The sequence below is a fragment of the Papaver somniferum genome, chromosome 11, assembly GCF_003573695.1.
Source record: "Papaver somniferum cultivar HN1 chromosome 11, ASM357369v1, whole genome shotgun sequence".
NCBI classification, from domain to species: Eukaryota; Viridiplantae; Streptophyta; class Magnoliopsida; order Ranunculales; family Papaveraceae; genus Papaver; species Papaver somniferum.
In genome coordinates this window covers 64,533,094-64,549,477 of record NC_039368.1, presented here as the reverse complement: position 1 = coordinate 64,549,477, position 16,384 = coordinate 64,533,094, and the positions used below count along the sequence as shown (strand labels likewise).

At 38.6% G+C, this 16,384-nt stretch overlaps 1 long non-coding RNA gene across 1 annotated transcript; it reads left to right on the top strand.

Moving 5' to 3' along the window:
* Positions 1 to 5,690: 5,690 nt before the first annotated feature.
* LOC113321817 lies at positions 5,691 to 14,749 on the top strand. Its single transcript, XR_003346883.1, has 3 exons — positions 5,691 to 5,718; positions 13,869 to 13,970; positions 14,735 to 14,749. It is a non-coding gene; the product is annotated as an uncharacterized LOC113321817 (long non-coding RNA).
* Positions 14,750 to 16,384: the final 1,635 nt, after the last annotated feature.

The window sequence follows — 16,384 nt, the reverse complement described above, 5'->3', positions numbered from 1 at the left end:
GTGACCTAATCAAGTCTGAAACGACCATTTCTCAGTTTAGGCCAGAACTGTACAGATTGATATCTCGAATCTAAAGTACTCCCGTGCAGTGCATTTGTTTAGGGTTTATATTCGTTTCTCATCTACACACACCCAAATTTACCAAAACCAGCATAAACAGTTTTCACCCTCAAACAACTGTATAACAATGATTGAGAGCATTTTTTTTCTCATTGTTATCTCTACGGATCTTCAAAACTATGATGTTGAACTTACAAGCTTTAGGATCATGGAGTACTTGGAAGTGACGAAGATTTCGAGTCATGTTGAAGATCCAATGGAGATCAAGCATTTGGATGAGAAACTACAATTTTTATCTATTTTGTAATCCATATGTATTGATAGTTTTGTCACTAAAATTGACAAACGGGGAGATTGTTAGAGCACTGCTTGGTCGAACTCGCATGCGTTTCTATCTCAATCATGTTTGTCAATGTTAGTGATCAAAACTACAAGTCTTGATTTCTAGCCTATTTATAGATGTCTCAGACTAGGACATAAATTGTGTAGTTGAGCTTAGTTTTCACGGCGTTCATCATTTGAAGACGAAGAACTACTAAGGGCTTGTGAAACTTCATCAACAAAAGGTATGTGGAAACTTTAAACTCATCTATCACTTGGAAAGTCTATTTCTACTCTATCTCCTATATTGAGACATAAGTCGTATTACGATATAGTTTTCTATATACACATCTGAGATTTCGAGATGAATATATCTCGCTTACATATTTCTCGAAATATGTGTTGGTAAGCTTTCGCTTCGACCAAATTCATCTTATATCATGAGAAAATTTCCGAGTAACATCTTACATGGTTTCTGTGATACAATCATTTGATGTAGGCTTGGAATGTTTCAATAATGATTATTTCAATATCTTGAAAATTGCCTTGATGTTAATAGTGTGTAAAAACGGCTATTGTCATCCTCTAAGAATGTTTCAATGATTGAAATAAATAGTTTAGAATCTTGTATCCATCTTTAGATATAAACATAGTGTGTTCGCACATTAGTGTATAAGTCCAAAACCGGGAACCAAAAGTATGCATACTTGTGTGTATACAAAATGGTTAAAGGAGACTGGGTAAGTATGCGTACCCGTACGCATACTGGCGGAAGTTCACGTCCGTGAATTTCTGCTGAGTTTGAAAACCAAACCAAACTCATCTGGTTACCTAAAGTACGCGTACCCGTACGCATACTGGCGGAAAGTTCACGTCCGTGAATTTCTGCTGAGTTTGAAAACCAAACCAAACTCAAATCCGGTTACTTAAGTACGCATACCCGTACGCATACTTAAGTGGGTTACTTTCTAAAATCGGTTGTGTACATGAACTTAAACATATATTATTAAGGAATGCAATCTTTGCAAACAGTGGCTATAATGTTCATGTATTGATTCGAGTGAATCAAACCGAAATTTCTTCAATTGTGTTATTGTATAATTCTATGAGAATATAGCAATTGAACAACTCTTTAACTAGTTTCATTTGAGTCATTTGAACTAGTTATGGTTAAGATGAATAAGGTTGATATGAGAATAATCATATGGCTAACCTCGGTTAACTATTTGTGAACCAACATGGTGTACACGTTTAGGTACGGTTACATAAACTTAAATGAGGGTACATTTCATCAGTGTGTAACAATCTAAGTTCGATCTAACGGTTGAAAGATATGAGCTTGGTTGAATCAGGTTTTTCATCTAACGGTGAATATTGAATGCTTTGTTAACAAGGTAACTTGGATTTCAAACCCTTATTTGAAAACTATATAAAGGAGAACTCTAGCAACTGGGAAAACTGATCCCCACACCTCTTGTGTGTTACTAGTTACATAACTAGAGTCGATTCTCCTTTAACCTTAGATTTCTTCTCGAGACCCTGTACGTTAATGACACTTGAAGACTTCATTGGGATTGTGAAGCCAGACCCAACTATTCTCTTTGTAATTACGTGATCTGATCTTGCTGTTTCTATCGTATTTGAGTACAATCGTAAGATCGGCTTGAGATTAATTTCTCCGATAGGAAAGATAAAAAAAGTAACACTACAAGAAAATGAGTCTTTTGCCGCACCACTTCGCCACATATCCATCAACGTTGCAGCAATATGTAGGTTTTAGCCTCACCAGATAATAAGTGAGGCATAAAGGGTGAAATCTTGCCACAGGTAAGGATTGGTGAGGCAGAAAGTCATTTTTTGCCGCATGTACTTTCATGGTGCGGAAATATATCATTTGCTTCCACATCACTGTGGCAACAGGTTAAAAATGGAAAATTAGCTATTAAATTTTTATTTTTATAAAAGAAAATCCATATAAATTTAATTAAGAAATAAATAAGAATAGTTGTCATCGCTAATTTTCCAAAAAAAAATAATCGTGTAAACTCCCTCCAGTAATTTTCGCATCTAAAATAACTGTTGGGATTCCCATTAAAACTGACATGCGTATCTCATAGAGTATAATAGCCAAAACAAGTGTTGTTCCCTCATCTCGTGATTATCGAATCCTAGGGTTTCATTATTTATGTTTTTCTCTCAACATCAAATTTTTGGTTTTCATTATTCTCATCGCAACTGACTAGCGATCAAACCAACTTGTTTCTTTTACCGATTTCAAAGTCCCAAGAACAACGGATAACTCTTTTCTTCTACCGATTTCAGCACTTTTCTTCTTCTTCTCTTTATCGTTCATGTTACAATCTCGAGTACCAACTTCAGCTAGTATATTGTGTTGAAGCTTTTTTTTTTTTTTTTTGTTATGATTTCAATTTCTGAATTTGGGGGTGTTGGAATTAAGGTTTGGAGCACAATTTGGGGATTTTGGTTAAGGGTTTTCCAAATAGTCTTTTGTTTTAGTGATTTTGTGTTAGTTTAGTCTTTTATGGGTTTTATTAATCTGTTAATTGATATGTTCTGTACTGGATTTTAGAGGGAGGAGAAAATAAGAGTTAGAGAAGACAAGATTTGGGTTGTGCATTATTACAAAATTTAATTCTAAGTTTACTTTCTCATATTTTTCACAGTTTTCGAAGATCTGGTGAACTACACCCAATATGCCAGTGAAGATGCCAGTGAAGATTGTTGAAGAAGGTCAATTTTGGTGCTTCTTCAAATTGATCGTTCTATTTGTTACCCTATTCAGTAATTTTTGAGGTATTTCTTATTTTTGCTCAATCTCTCAACGATTTTAGGACTAAATATGGATGGATTTTTCATGGTGTTATGTATGCATTTGTTTGTGAAATTAGTCTTGGATGTTATAAATTTGATGCTGTTTGGGTTCTCTTTGAACAGAGGGAAATCAGCAAGAAGGGTAGGTTTTATATGTGTTGTTTCCGTTGATTTTTATGTGATGAATGGGTAACATTCTCGAATTGTTTAATTTCTAGTAGGACTTGGATTGCTGGGTACCTTCTCAGATCCGAAATTGCAGTTCAAGGAAGCTATAAAGGGGATCGACACTTTGCTTTTGCTTGTAGTGTTTCTTTTTGCTGTCGGTCATTCCGATTTCATATTATGGGCATATACCATTTCCTATTAATAGCATGGTCCTGATGCTTTTCTTTTGGTGTCTGTATGTTGATATGTCTCTTAAAATCTAATGACACTAGATAAATTAGATCACGACCTTTATAAATCCAGGAAGCAGATTACACAGGTTAAACTAATTTAGAGTACTTGTTCTTCCGTGATTTTCGTTCATAAGTTTGGATTAAACTAAAATGTGAGGTATCTATAAGTACTTGGTCGTAATTGTCGTTTCCATTGTAATCTCCATACATTTTAGCTAATGTGAATTATTTTTCTTGAATGCAAGTATGATTTGGGTATTCAAATATTTGAACTTGAACTCTGATTTTCCCTATTGTGTACTCTGTTAATTGAGTCTGCCTGTTAATATGATATTCTCTTAATTACCGTTCAAGCTTTCAATAAATTTGACGATTTTCTACCGTTTATTGATCTATTTTGCTTGGTGGTGTTCTTTTTTTTTTATCTGTTTAGCAGGGTTTTGTGGCCTGGGATGGATTGCTGGTATGGATTTAACACAGAATAGGTTTTAATTTGAAGCATCAAGTGGATCGATTCTGGCGTGATATTAGTCTGAGATTGTGTAAATTTAGTTTATCTCTTCTTATTTCTTACATAAAAGTTGGGATCACTGCACTTTGTAACAAACTTATATTTATGAAATTTGAATTCCTTGTTCTGAATCAAGTTTTATCTATGACATGCTTGATTTAGCTTTTACATTACTGCCTATGAATCATATACCACAACAATGGTCTGAAAACTATGGCAGAAACAATTATGTTGATAGGCTCTTGCCGCAGAAATGTTGCTGCAATACAAATCCTCTTGCCACACATATGATGTTGCAAAAGAAGACTACATCAGCAACCAAGTGGTGTGGCAAAAGACTTTTTATAAAATTAAAAAAATATATATATAAAAAATAAATAAAATACTCTTTTGCTGCACATTATTGCCTCACCAGTTGATGTGGCTAAAAACCCATTTTTCGCTACATTATACACAAGGTGTGACAATAACTTTTGTCACACAGGCTGTTGCCACAGGGTGTGGCAAAAGATTCTGATGTGGCAAAAGGCTTTTGCCACATGAAACAGAGGTTGTTGCCACAAGGTGGATATGTTGCAATACACTAGTTTTTTTAGTATTCAAATTTTAAATTTTTTAGACTACATTTTGTGCATTTGGCTTTTTACAAAAAGAAAAGACAAAAAAATATAAACTATATAAATAATTACTGGTTGGACATTTAATCAATTTTGATGTGCATTTTCGTTATATTATTATGATTAACAAGTTCCAGGCAGGGAGATTCTAGGAGCAATGTGTTTTTAATACATCGACTACAACACAACCCTTGATATTAGCTACTATAAAGTTTTACAGACCTGTACATATCACACGCATTGTGTAATAGCCTAATACACATGTACAAATGGTCAACTTTCCCAACAAGGGTATCTAGATACCTTTTTATCTCTCCATGATTAGTATAAACTTTAAAGGTATGCCATTTTAGGAAATCACACGTAAGAAAGCTTCAAGAATGCGATTTGATTATGTAGTATATGTTTACTTTATTTTTTTCTTTGAATAATTTTTCCTTTTCTGTTGCATTTTGAAGATTTCAGGCATGACTTGAGACAAGTCATCTATGGGAACAACACTTTGGATGGAGTTTACATAACTCTTAGGATGTGTCTCCATTGTGAAATATTCTGAAACCGAAAAGCAATGCCTGGGAAAGTATTTGATGTCCTCTATGAGGTGGTCGTCGATCGGGGTTCTAATCCTTACCTATCTAAAATTGAATGTTATGAACATCACCGCCTCATAACTAAAGTAAGCAAAAAAGATTACCATCTTCCTTAATTGTGTGAGTCAATAGCAAAATTCTAGTTTCCCTTTTGGATCATGTCTTGATTTTCTTATTCCGTGTTTTTCAACTAGTTACTTTTGCTGGTAACTCCTGTCAAAATAATTATTTCTTGTTTTCCACCGACTATTATATTCTTAATATTTTTTATTCTCTGGCTTCCTCTATTCTAATTAGTTTAAATCTATGTTAGATGCAAGGTGATGGAGTCATTATAGCCACGCCTACACGGAGTAGATTATTCGACAGTTGCAGGGGGATCCATGGTATGTCTACGTCTTGGGCTTCATATTTTAACCTATAGTCAATATTTGAAATGAAACACTTAAAACATTCATTAAGTGCATTACTTCATTCCCAAAGAAAAAAGAACTTGGCATATATAAATCTCAGTTAATATGAAACACTTAGACCTTCATTAACTTGGCATATTGTTTCTTTCCTCGGGCATTTGATATTTGATATTTCACTATTTTGTCTTTCTTCAATAATCTATGTTAATTTCTGCTGGATGGTTGGTCACTGATCAGCAACCAGATCTAAGACGCTTCTCCTTTCACTTAGATTAGTCATCTATTTACTTTGGATGCATAACAATGACTACCAAATTTCAATGTTGGTAAAAAATCACACCAAGAAACATTAAAGAAGAGGACATGTTATTTTTCCACTTTATTTTATTTTTATTTTTTATGTATAGCATGTGTTGGTATTCTATTCTTGATGCTTCTCATGTCCTGATTTTATCCAGTCAATAGGACGTATAGACTTTATTGTGACCTTATACAGTATTCATAGTTCTCAAGTTGATCTATATCTACTTCTCAAAGCCTTCTCGTATTATACGCTTGCATTGTGCTTTCATGTTTTATTTTAGTTATGCAAACTTATTTACATGTGATCATTTTTTAAGTAACTTTATTGTTTGTACCATAAGTAAAAATGCCACATAATGGGTCAAATTGGTACTTGAATCATCTTTTGGCCCTCATATAAGCCCGCTAACCAGTCAACCGAAGCAGCCCACCAGCTTGCCCAGTATTACATAAATTCAATGACCGGTCAATGGTCAAAGTCAACGCCCATTCAATGGTCAAAGTCAATGTCCGGTCAATGATCAAGGTCAATGGTAAAAGTCAATAACCGGTCAACGGTCAAAGTCAACCATCAATCAATGTCAAGGTCGTGTTGAAGATGGTGCTTCCATGCAGTTTCCATCCTTGTTGCCAATTGTGTTGCCATACAGTTTCCACTCATGTTGCCAGCGGTGCTGCCAACCAACTCCCAGCTAAGTACTCTATCGCATTGTTATCCAGTCTCTACCCGTGCTGACAGCCAGCCCCCATCCATGCTGTCAGCCATTATGCATGTCAGCCAATCAATCTAGTCCGCCAGCCAGCATCCATCCACACTGCCTGCCATTATGCCTGTCAACCATCAATCCAGTCTGCCAACATACAAAATTAATTCAGGAAGCATGCAAAAGTCAGTTTCATGCGAATTAATTCAGGAGGCATGCAAAGGCAGTTTCATGCGGATTAATTCAGCAAACATGAATGAGCAGTTTCATGCAGAATTGAAGATAGAGGCATGCAGTATTAATTCCATCAGTTTCATACAGAATTGAAGATGGAGGCATGCAGTATTAATTCCAGCAGTTTCATACAAAAATTGAAGAGGGAGGCATGAATGATCTGTTAATGCCATTTAAGTTTTTGTTGAAATTAAATATTAAACTGTATAAATAGGGAGGAGCAGAAATGATCATGGGAGAGCGAATAGAGAGAAAAAAATGCATTGTAATTCCATAATCAATAAAAATATCACTCCCCAAGGGGATTCGTCCGTGGATGTAGGCAAATCATGCCGAACCACGTTAAACCTGTGTCTTATTATTTGTTCTTCAATTCTCCTCCTAACCCAAAATACACACCAAATAATCGACTCAACCGTGTTTCGTGCCCAAAATTAATTTCGGGTACAAACATTGGCGCTGACTAAGGGGAATATGAGAAAAGGAATCGTGTTTTCCCATTGAGAAAAGTTGTACAAAATGCTTTAAAATCATGTCCGTGAAAAAGCTGTTTGAACATCGTGAAAAATCACTGTTGCAGTCCAGTTGATCGTAACTGTTGCAACCCAGTTTGATCGTAATAGTCCAGCTGATCACAGCAGTTGCTGACCATATAATCGCAGATATTGCAGTCCAGTTGGTCGCAACCGCTGCAATCCAGATTCATTGTTTCAGATTTGCTGAAGCTATTACCTTCTGAAACCAATGAAAATTGCATCACTACAAAGTATGATGAAAATGTTGCCAGGACGCCCGGTCCGCGGCAAAAGATGTAGTGAAACACCATCAAAACTGTTGTAGGATGTCTGATCCGCAACATGATAGGGTCAAAAGTTCTTTGCGATTTCCGCCAAGGATCTTTAAGTTCTTTGCAATTTCCGCAATCTCCCCAGAAATTTCCAGTTTGGATGCCTTCAACAATTACTGCTGCAGTCCAGTTAATCACAGTTACTGCAGTCCAGTTGATCGCAACTGCTGCAATCCAGCTTCATAGTCCGAGGCCACCAAGGCTGACTTATTGGAAAGATCGCTAAGATTATTGCCAGGATGTTTGATCCGCATCATATTCAAGTCTAAAGTTGGAAAAAATTGCTTCTCAAATAACGCAGTGTCCACATGTTCGAGTTTGTAGTGTCTCAAAATCACTATTATCATGATCGCAGGGCTGTCAAGTTGCATACATCTCTAGAATCTCGAAAACCCCAGAGAAAACCTCCAGAAAAGCACCTCAAAAGGTTCCAGAAAAGTCCATGAGAAACAGCAACAGTCCCCCGAACCGTTGCTAAAAGCCCAAAAAAGATTCATAACAAACGGCAACAGTTGAAGAAAAGTGTTGCTAAAAGAAGAAAACAGATAACCGTTACAAAAGTTTGAAAGCAATGGCAACAGTTCAGAAAACCGTGACATAAGGTTCAAAACTAAAGATCACAGTCCAGAAAAGTGTTGCGAAAAGTTTTAAAAGAAAGAGCCCCTTGGCCAAGTCCGGCAACCAAACTCTTTCACCCACTTCAGTTGGTTTGGTTTGTCCTCGTCATACTCTGTTGACCCACGTCAGGGGTGCTGTCCACCCACGTTTGTAGATCCGTTCACCCACTGCAACGTTTCTTTCACCCACGTCAGGTTTCTGTCACCACGTCAGGGCATGTTCACCCACATTAGCGGCTTGGTTCACCCACTTACGTCAGAGGTGAATGTCAGCCTCGTCAGCAACGACGTCATCAACATACAGTGCACACCCCGTCAGCAGATGACGTCGCGATGACTTCATCTCTTCTTCTCAGGCAGCGTCATCAGCAGCAAATCGTCGGCGGTGCCTGCGACGATCATCTTTATCAGCGCCGGTACTTTTTACCCAGAAGCATTTTGCCGATGCCAATGCCCGACGGCAACCCTCGGCGGCGGCAGACGGCGGAAGGCGATGGCAGATGGCGGTGGCGGTAGACAGCACGTCTCCCATGTATCACGAAGCAACTTAAATGCATAGTCCGGATTCTGTGTAGCACGACACAACTTAATAGTGTGCTCCTGATTCAGTATGTTGCGAAACAACTTTATCCCTAGTCCCGATTTGATGCAATGCGGCGTAACTTAATAACGTACTTCCGATTCAATACAGCACGGAGTGACTTAATAACTTACATATGATCCAGCGCAACACGGAGCAACTTAATTCCGTAACCCTTGATTTTTCAGCCCACGTCAATTTGGCTTGTGGATTTGTACGCCCCTCTGTGGGCTTGAGCAAAATCCTACTTCTTGGACTTGGCATTCTACTCTAATTATTGGGCTTGGTGGTCGATCTTATTTCTTTGATATCTACCTCATATGACGTCCAAATTGGATGATTTTTGGTTCGTTGCGATCGTATCTCGATATTCTACATCATGGAGGAATTTTTTTTTACAATTTGAGGAGAATATTATTGGACCAACCGCATCATCTATATTTTTGGAGCAAGGTGCTCACCGGGCAAAGTCATTAAAAGAAGGATCACGTCATCAACATGTTAATACCGCGTCTTCAACCGGATGCCGCGTCAGCTAACTTCTTTCCATATAAGTTGGCACATTAGAAACTTGCCTCCATGTCAGTTGAAGTTGCATCACTCCTTCCCCGAAACCAATCTATTCACCCTGACTTACTCCACAAGCAAATTTGTTTGTTCGATAACTTCTTCATTGTGCGTCGAAATTGAGCGATTTTTCGGCTCGTTGCGATCGCGTTTCAATTTCCAGCAACATGAGGGCGCAATTTCAACGTTTAAAGAAAGAAATATTTTTGGAGATTGGAGTGGCGACATCGAAGAGGGGCGCATTTTAATCATCATATGAAGCCATATCGAAATCTTCTAAGATTGATGATGTGTTGGTTTAAGTCCACAACATGGAATATTCGTGCTAGTTGTGTATAGTTTCAAATCTCAAGACACTTATGTTCGACGATCATCATAACTGTTGCAGTCCTTTTTCGCATAATTACTACAGTCCAGTCGATCGAGCTGCTGTAGTTCAGTTCCTCAGCAAATACTGCAGTCCAGTTGATCGAACTGATGCAGTCCTTTTTCGCATAATTACTACGGTCCAGTCGATCGAGATGTTGTAGTCCAGTTCCTCAGCAAATACTGCAGTCCAGTTGATCGAACTGTTTCAGTCCTTTTTCACATAATTATTACAGTCCATTTGATCGAGCTGTTGTAGTCCAGTTTCTCAGAAAATACTACAGTCCTTTTTTGCATAACTAACACAATCCAGTTGATCGAACTGTTGTAGTATGGTTTTCCTCAAAACTGTTTCAGTACAATTTTCCTCACAACTGCTTCAGTCCAATATGATTGAACTTCTGTAGTTCAGTTTCTCAGCAATTACTTCAGTCTAGTTCTACTTATAACTGTTACAGTTTAGCTGATCGCAGCTGATGAAATACAGTTCCATGGCAACTGTCTTCAATCCAGTTTTTGATTCAACTGGTGCATTCTAGTCCCGCAGACAAATCTAATTGCTGAGTCAAGCCGAAACGCTAAAGCAACTACACTAGTTATCGTCGCTGGAAAACAACAACATAGCCGGTGGACATTCTAACCGCCACATATACACAGAGTCGCAATACCACATCTCATAAGGAACGTATACAATTTACATATTTTTGCATCATTTCATATAATCATGCATACATTTGTTCACTAGGACACCTGCAATGTGGCGAGCGTTCTCATGTGCCAAGGCATGTGAAGATGCACACATCTCAATTCTGTGTGAATCTGGAATAGTGGGATTTCCCCCCTGCGCGAATTCCAGATAGCATAAAATCTTCAAAATCTCGTGCGCGAGCAAAATACAGCAAGGCGGTGCAACCTTGTGCCAGCATTGAGCAGCATGACAATCACTATCTTCTGGGGGTGGGTTTCATATCACTTCAACGTGACTAATCACCACTTGGGGGGCGAGATATGTAACATCTCGTGGTCTAAAGTAACTATTTTGGGACGAGCTGCGTAACACTCCATACACTTGGGGGCGAGTTACATAGCACCTAATTTCAATGCGGAATTCAGCTTCTGAAAATCGAAACTTCAGGTAACCCAAATTTCTTAATCCTCCAACGAGTTATAGGATTAAGAGAAGCGAGCATACACCCTAATATTTTGACGCAATTATTGCAATCAGTAATGTTAAACTGCTACAACTAAGTTGATCGAACTGCTATAATCCAGTTCATAAGCAACTGCTGCACTCAGTTGGACGCAACTGATGCAGTCCAGTTTTGCTCATCCATCCCGTACTCAGTTGGACGCAACTGATGCAGTCTGGTTTATTTATAACTGTTACACTCAGGTTTATCGAACTATTTAAATCCAATCCTTCAGCAGCTGCTGCAGTCCAGCTGGCCGCAGCTGCTGCAGTGCAGTTTTTCTCGTCGCTGCTGCATTTCAGCCGATCAAAGCTGTTGCAGTCCAGCTATGTTCGTAGTTCCTACAGTCCAGCTGACCGCAGCTGCTGCAGTGCAGTCTTTCTCGTCGCTGCTGCATTTCAGCTGATCGAAGCTGTTGCAGTCCAGCTGACCACAGATGCTGCAGTGCAGTCTTGCTCGTTGCTGCTGCATTCCAGCTGATCGAAGCTGTTGCATTCCAGCTATGTTCGCGATTCCTGCAGCATGTTCGCAGCTCATGCAGTCCAGCTGATCGCAGCTGCTGCAGTGAAACTTTGCTCGTCGCTGCTGCATTCCAGCTGATTGAAGCTGCTGCAGTCCATCTATGTTCGCATCTCCTGCAGTTTAGCTGATCGCAGCTGCTGCAGTGCAGCTTTGCTCGTTGCTGATGCAGTCCATCTTATCGCAGCTACTGCAGTCCAGCTCTGTTCTTAGTCCCGCAGTCCATCTGATGGCAGCTGTTGCAGTGCAACTTTGCTCGTCGCTGTTGCAGTCCAGCTCTGTTCGCAGCTGCTGTAGTCCACCCGATCGCAGCTGTTGCATACCAGTTTTGCTCAATGCAGTTACCGTCCAATTTTGCTCATTACAGTAGATGACGTTTTTTTGTGGCTGTTACAGTCTAGGTTACCGAAATCATTGCAATCCAGTTCCGCAGCAACAACTAGTGTGATCTAGTCGACATCGCTGCTGCTATCCTGATTCATATAACTATTGAAGACATATAAGGACCGATGCCACATCCAGTAGCACAACCAAGACCATTGGAGGTCCAACAACACGCAACGTCTGTTACATCTCAACTACTGAAGGATCATACCCTTTCGCTCACAACTACGGCGGCTCAGTCCATAATTGACAGCAGCTTGAGACCAACAGCTCACACAGATTCCATCAGAGTGACGTCAAATATAGCTTATCTTTTCCAAACAACAATTATTAGTCAAGTTTTACGCAACTACCACAAATCAGTTTTACGTCAACAGTTACAACTCACTTTCAACACCACTCTGCTCCAGCATCACGCTTCCGTTGCAGTCTATATCAGCCTTCAGTCCAGTTTTTGCATACAACCACGGTTCATGTCCAACTATTGCCCGCCAATCTCCCAGTCACAACAGCCTCACTTGGGGGCGTCTTGATTGTGATTTCCGCAAACAACAAGGGAATTTTTCCAATCACCTCGACATCAATAATCCACACTTGGGGGCGAGTTTTTGACTAAGGAAAACGAAAATTTCTTAACCCCCAACAAGTTGGAGGTTAAGAGGGGGCGATGTTTGTACCATAAGTAAAAATGTCACATAATGGGCCAAATTGGTACTTGAATCATCTTTTGGCCCTCATCCAAGCCCGCTAACCAGTCAACCGAAGCAGCCCACTAGCATGCCCAGTATTACATAAATTCAATGACCGGTCAATGGTCAAAGTCAACGCCCGATCAATGGTCAAAGTCAACGCATGGTCAATGATCAAGGTCAATAGTAAAAGTCAACAACTGGTCAACGGTCAAAGTCAACCATCAGTCAATGTCAAGGTCGTGCTGCAGATGGTGCTGCCATGCAGTTTCCATCCTGTTGCCAATGGTGTTGACATACAGTTTCCACTCATGTTGCCAGCGGTGCTACCAACCAACTCCCAGCTAAGTACTCTATCGCACTGCTATCCAGTCTCTACCCGTGCTGACAGTTGTGCTGCCAGCCAGCCACTATCCATGCTGCCAGCCATTATGCATGTAAGCCAGTCAATCTAGTCCGCCAGCCAGCATCCATCCACACTGCCTGCCATCATGCCTGTCAACCATCAATCCAGTCTACCAACATATAGAATTAATTCAGGAAGCATGCAAAAGTCAGTTTCATGCGAATTAATTCAGGAGCATGCAAAGGCAGTTTCATGCGGATTAATTCAGCAAACATGAATGAGCAGTTTCATGCAGAATTGAAGATAGAGGCATGTAGTATTAATTCCATCAGTTTCATACAGAATTGAAGATGGAGGCATGCAATATTAATTCCAGCAGTTTCATACAAAAATTGAAGAGGGAGGCATGAATGATCAGTTAATGCCATTTAAATTTTTGTTGAAATTAAATATTAAACTGTATAAATAGGGAGGAGCAGAAATGATCATGGGGGGAGCGAATAGAGAGAAAAAATGCATTGTAATTCCATAATCAATAAAAATATCACTCTCCAAGGGGATTCGTCCGTGGATGTAGGCAAACCATGCCGAACCACGTTAAACCTGTGTCTCATTATTTGTTATTCAATTCGTCTCCTAACCCAAAATACACACTAAATAATAGATTCAATCGTGTTTCGTTCCCAAAAATAATTTGGGGTGCAAAAATTTATCTAGTGATGTCTACTTTGACTTTTCTATGTCGTTACCATCTAATCATCATTGATATGAATGCAGGTTCATCCGAATGTTCCATGCATGCTGTTCACACCCATCTGCCCACATTCCCTCTCTTTCAGACCTGTGATCCTCCCAGACTCTGCACAACTAGAATTGAAGGTAAATTAATTCTTATAGATAATATTGATCTACTGCGGATTTTGTATGAGGATGTTTTCGTCGTAGAGATCTTCCTCGCCAAAAATGAGCATGTTCTATAAGTTTTTAACCTTATGCATATTGACATCCTTTGGTACTTTGGAGTAAAGGTTTTATTAATGCGAGTATGCTTATCATCCATGAAGTGTCGAATGCTTGAATAGCTTAAGGAATTTTTTTTCCCATAACATTTCTATATATTGTAGTAAGTATTAGAGACTTAGTTAGGACTTATGCTTTATCAATCTATTAATATATATTGATGTGTTTTCTTTCATTGTTGCAGTCTAGTTGTGAAATATATATGTTAACACCTATGTGTATGCATCTATTGTATTACACTCCTATATATACTATATGATTCAATACACAGAAAATGGAACTGGGCATTGAAGCACAAAATAATAAACTTTCTGATATTTCTATCTCGAGGAAGTATCAAAAGATGCAGTTGCACTAATGGATGTTTTAAGTTGACGAGACCGCACAATGGTAAAAAACCAAAAAGAAATAGCAAGTCTACTTTCAGTAAATTATATGTATCAAGTTCCTAATATGTATATTTAAGAGAGGAAGATTGTCTGTCTCGTATGGTTTTGACTTCATGCATTTCGACTTGAAGCTTGTGGTCCATATGTATTTCAACTGCAGTTTGTTAAGAGTTTTCAAAGTTCTGGAACAAATATGTGGTTAATCAGTTTATGTCTTCTTGTTAATGTGCGCAGATACCTGCAGAGACCAAAAGTAATGCATGGGTTTCATTTGATGGGAAAAGGCGACAACAACTATCTCGAGGAGATTCGGTTCGGATATGCATGAGCAAACATCCACTCCCAACGGTCAACAAATCCGATCAAACCTGTGACTGGTTCCATAGCTTAATCCGCTGCCTCAACTGGAATGAGAGGCTAGATCAAAAGGCCTTATAGAAAAATATCACAAGTAAGTTTAGTGCAAATGTTGTCTGTACATGATTTACATAGAAAAGAAAAATAGTTCATTTTTCCTTTAGTAGGATAATCAGAGTAAAATGTGTGATATTTCATACCCACTAATCATTGTCCTTCCGACGTAGTTCAACCACATAACTTGATACCAGTTGGTACATATTACTTGTTCGCAGTTATTGGTGTGATGAATCACATCCATCAGTTATTGTAATTTTTGTAAAACATTTTCCAGAGGTTGTAATAGCTCATGGTAATCCTATATATAGGCTTCCATTTCAGAGGAAGAGAATAATCGAAAGTAATTTGAAAATAATAATAGTTGAAAGTACTTTCTCATTCGACCTAATCTTCTTGTGGGGCTGGTATAGTCGAAGTAACTTGATGTAGTGTTTGTGACTAACATCTATCATGCCATACTGCTACCAGAGCATTGACGAAATAATAGATCTTTTGAGGGGTCGGATATTCATTGAAAACCGTTATGTTAGTTGCGCGAGTCGAGGAAAAAGGGAGGATCCAACCAACAGCTTATCGGTGGGAATAGCAGGGCGACTTATTCCTAATTCTGATTAAAATTATTGTTCCCAATATGGTATTAGTATTTCTCGGCGTTCAGTTGACACAATCGTCAGGTGGTTTTACTGACCACAAAAGGAGCTGAGACTTTATCCCAATATGTGTTGATCATGTCGCCTGCGGCCTATCCGAGTTTTGCATAGAATTCTTTGTGGAAGCTGGATTCCCATACTTCCCCCTAGAACACGCATTCGTCTTTTGCAACCGTAATGCGCTTCAAACTGATCTCCAGTTATTTTACAGCCCAGCCAAAATTATAGAGCCCCTACCTGCCATAGTAATTATTATATCAGGCAATAAGGAGCTTTACAAATGAATCTTGTTTTGAGGCATAGTGCATACCCAAAACTTTGAAGCATCTAAGGTAATGATAAAATAGTCACTAGGTAGTAAAATCTATAACCCATTATCCATCATATTCATAATGAAAGTAATGCCCTTATTCCATTAGAGTTAATGATAATAATTAGAATTTAAGAAGAAGAAAAAAATAGGCTTTTGAGATCGGCTAAATTAAGAGATAATTAAGATTTATTAATACACGGGTAGATTTCTAGACGAGGTTTAATTTTCTTTTTGTAAGTTGAATTTTTCAAAAAATCGAATTTTTATAACGTCGATCGGCAGACCAGATGAATGGTTCAGATGATAACTTGTCAGCCAAACCTATGTATATTTATAGAAAATATAGGTTCGGCTAACAAGTTATTAGCCAAACTTCACTATATAACTAACTCATTTAGGTTTAGCTGATTCGGACAAAAAATTGAACAGTCGAACTTGGTGTGTTTTTCACAAAGTGAAGTTCGGGTATCATTTCATGTTTAATTATTAGCCAAACTTGTCATT